The following is a 4342-nucleotide window of genomic DNA, read 5'->3' on the forward strand; positions in this document are numbered from 1 at the left end:
TCTTTAAATAATAAAAATATCTCCAAAGGTTTACTTATTACCCATAAAGTAATAAAACAAAAACTTATGATCTTACAATTTAAATTTCTCTAGACTGTTTCTTCAGAAACATTGATTGCAATGTAATCAATTAAATATTTCACAAGCTGAGGTTATAGTTTATGTTTTAAATCCTTTCAAAAGTAAATATACTGTAACAGATTGATTACAAAAAAATGGTTGCAATTCTTCATCCCTCCTTGTATCTATACCCTTCAAATGTGAACTTGTAGATTCTCTCATGAAAACGTGGAGACTTTCTCTACCCCTTGAATCTAGGCTGTGCTTGTGACTTTTTGACAACAGGAGGTGATGGTATTCAGGACTTGAGCCTTTGTGACTTTGACTCTCTCTTGCTCCTCTGTCTTTATCACAAGAACATGCCCATGCCCCATCTAGCCTACTGGAGGATGAGACTTGTAGAGACAGCTGAGGCAGAGCTGACTCAGCCTAGTTGTCCCAATCAGAGCCTCAGACACCTGAGAAATCCCAGTCAGTAAGAGCAAAGCCAACCTATAGTTGTTCAAAGGTGTGTGGGTGAACCCCACCATGCCCAGTTCAGATTAACATAATTTCCAATAGCCTTAAGAAGGAAAACAAAATTATAGGCCTCTAAGTTTGTATGGTTGTTTGTTACACAGCATTTTTATAGTAATAGATAAGTATGCATGACACAAATTAGCAGTATGTATACTTAAATTCAAAAAGTATTTTTGTTTAGCAAAGTCAGAAAAGCAGCATTCCCATGTCTTTGATTTTTTTCTAAATATGCAAAGATTTCAAAAACACAATTCAGGGAAAATTTAGAATATTTGCTTTCATAACCAAAAGCAGGCTTGTATTTATTATTCTCAAAGAATCTGTAGGCAATACATACAAGTCAGAGGAACTCATTCGTTCTTAACATTTTATGTTCTACATATACTTGCTGCCTATGTTGAAATAAACAAGGCAATTTGAAGAAATGAATGGTTTCTCTTTAGTATTGCTGGGCAGCAGGGAAGTCAGCCTCTGAAGAAATAGCTTTGAAGCAACTAAGGTGGAAAAAAACTTTTGTAAGTATTTTGGGGTGTGGAGATAATCTGAAGAAAAGTAAGAGAAAAATGTTATAGTGTTAAGCAATACAGCTTCAAACATTCAACATGAAAGTTTTCAAAACAAAAATATTAGTTGGCATAAATAAAAATAAAATCATCTACAGTATTGCTTGAGAAGACAAGAATGGTTATTTCTCAGTAACTCCACTTTAACTCTGGACCAAGTCAAGTTTTCCAGCTGGGAGAAATAGGACATGGAAAAAACTATGAGAAGAGGAGGTTCAAGTTAGTGCAGGAAAATCCAGTCTTTCACCTATAATGTGCCAGTCACCCTACTAGGTGCTGAGGATACAGTTCTGGCCAAAGGAAATATCTGTTAATCCATATGAAAAGAAGAATAAAAGCATATTAAGATATGAGTCATAGAGTTTGCCTACATGATCAGAGAATGAATCACAGAGGATGAAGTCAGTGACTGGGTCTCAATTTATGTTTATAGTTTACCAGTTAGAGAAAAAAAGGGGTGACAGAAGTAAAAAGAAATTGTGTATACAAAGGCATGGAGATGTGTGTAAGTGACTCAAAATGGGAAAACTCCATCTACCAGGAGCATAGGTGCTCTGGGACAGAAGAGATAAAATATGATAGCAATGATGGTATGTTAGTTACCTACTGCTGCAGACAAATTATCTCAAAACTTAGCTGCTTAAAAGAACAACATTTATCTTACAGTTTCTGTGGGTCAGGAACCAACTGGGTATGGTTCAGCTGTGTCCTCTGACTCCCAATCTCTCACAAAACTGCAGTAAAGATAAATACCTGAGTTGTGGCTTCATCTGGTGGCACAGCAGGGGAAGGGTCTGCTTCTAACCTTACTCACATGATAGTTAGGAAGATCCAGTTTCTTGTGGGCTATTGGCCCGAGGTCCCCCTCAATTCCTTGCTGCTCCCTCTAAGCAGCTTATAACTTGTCAGTTCCTTCATCAGAATAAGCAAGAAGAGCCAGAGAAAGAGTGTAAGCAAGATGCAAAAAGAGCCAGAGAAAGAGTGTAAGCAAGATGGAAGTCACAGTCCTTTGTAACCTAACCTCAGAAGTGACTTGCATGACTTCTGTCATATTCTATCCATTAAAAGCAAGTCCCTAGGTCCAGCACCCATTCAAGGAAGAGAGCAAGGACGTTACACAAGGGCATAGATAACAGGTGGCAGAGATCATTGGGGCTATTTTTTTGTTTGTTTGTTTGTTTGCAGTACACGGGCCTCTCACTGTTGTGGCCTCTCCCGTTGCGGAGCACAGGCTCCGGACGCACAGGCTCAGCGGCCATGGCTCACGGGCCCAGCCACTCCGTGGCATGTGGGATCTTCCCGGACCGGGGCACAAACCTGTGTCCCCTGCATCGGCAGGTGGACTCTCAACCACTGCGCCACCAGGGAAGCCACTGGGGCTATTTTAGAAACAGCCTCCAAATATGGTAAAAGCAATTTCATCCATCAGGAGTACCGGTACTCTGGAAGAGATGGATGATGAGGAAAAATGAAATTGATGATGTATGCAAGAGACAAATTGTGGAGGACACTTTAGCAGCCCAGTGGAATGACAGGCGAGTTTGCATAGGAGGGATATATTGATCCCTGTGCTTGAGACTAAGAAATACTAATGCTTATCACCAGAGAGATCTAGGAACAAAAGACTTTCAAGTGTCTCAGCAAAGGCTTACAGCTTACAGATGAGCACAGCACTAGCCCACAGTGCTGGGGACTCTTATTCCCTACTCCTACCCCACAGGTGTGCTGCTGTTGGAGAGATGCTCACAGCCTCACCTGCTTGCCAAACATGAGCAGGGACATGAGTAGGCAAATGTCAATTCATCTAAGGGGCCCAGTGGTCAGCGAGAGAAATCTGAAAACACCAGCACAGGCAGCTCAGAGAAAAACAAAACTACTGAACATGCCAGAGATAGTTGGCACAGAAACGGTATCAAGAACATTTAAAAAATTTAACACAGAGCATTAAAAGACTAAAATAAAAATCATTATTTTGGAATCAAATCATTCTGTAGGCAAGTGGAAAGAGATAATGTTAATAACTGAGAATTGAATCAGTGACCTGGAATATCAAGTTAAAGGAATTGCTCTTTGAAAAAAATCGAAGCGATAAAAAACAATGATATGGAAATAATGGATACCTAAAATGCAAATAATATTAATTCTAGAAGGAGAAAAAGGAATGGAGAAATAATAAGCAATTACAGAATAAATGAGAGACAAGTCCTTGGTCTGAAGAAAACTTTCTTTCTCAAGAAATTGAAAGAGAAATAAGATCTAATATTAAAGGTCAGAGGGGTGACCATACCCACTCCCCTTAATAATAGCTGACATTTATCAAGCACTGATTACATACTAAGCGCTGTTCTCATGCTCCACTTATTCTTCAGAACAAGTATATGACTTAGGTACTGTTATATTATTATTTTCATTCCCATTTTACACCTGGTTAATCTGAGGAACATGGAGTTTTCATCATTTGCTCAAAGCCACAGAGTTAAAAAGTTGCAAAGCTAGAATTTGAACCCAAACAGCCTGGCTCCAGAGATTGTGGCTTTAACCACTATGCAAAACTTCCTCATTGCAGTCAGCAGTATAGTTAAAGGGCCCTTCTCATATATTACTCATTGAAATGGGAATTATAGACTCTTTAGAGAGTAAGCACACACTACCTATTGAGATTAAAATGATAACGTATTCTGTGACTTTCTTCTCAAGCTCTTATGGAACATTCTCCAGCATAGATCACATCTTGGGTCACAAATCAAGCCTTGGTAAATTTAAGAAAATTGAAATCATATCAAGTATCTTTTCTGACCATAATGCTATGACACTAGATATCAATTACAAGAAAAAATCTGTAAAAAAAATACAAACACATGGAGGCTAAACAGTACACTACTAAATCACCAAGAGATGACTGAAGAAATCAAACAGGAAATCAAAAAATACCTACAAACAAATGGCAATGAAAACACGATTACCCAAAACCTATGGGATGCAGCAAAAGCAGTTCTAAGAGGGAAGTTTACAGCAATACAATCCTACCTCAAGGAACAAGAAACATCTCAAACAACCTAACCTTACACCTAAAGCAATTAGAGAAAGAACGACAAAAAAAACCCCAAAGTTAGCAGCAGGAAAGAAATCATAAAGATCAGATCAGAAATAAATGAAAAAGAAATGAAGGAAACAATAGCAAAGATCAATAAAACTAAAAG

Source organism: Physeter macrocephalus, chromosome 7, assembly GCF_002837175.3.
Source record: "Physeter macrocephalus isolate SW-GA chromosome 7, ASM283717v5, whole genome shotgun sequence".
NCBI lineage: Eukaryota > Metazoa > Chordata > Mammalia > Artiodactyla > Physeteridae > Physeter > Physeter macrocephalus.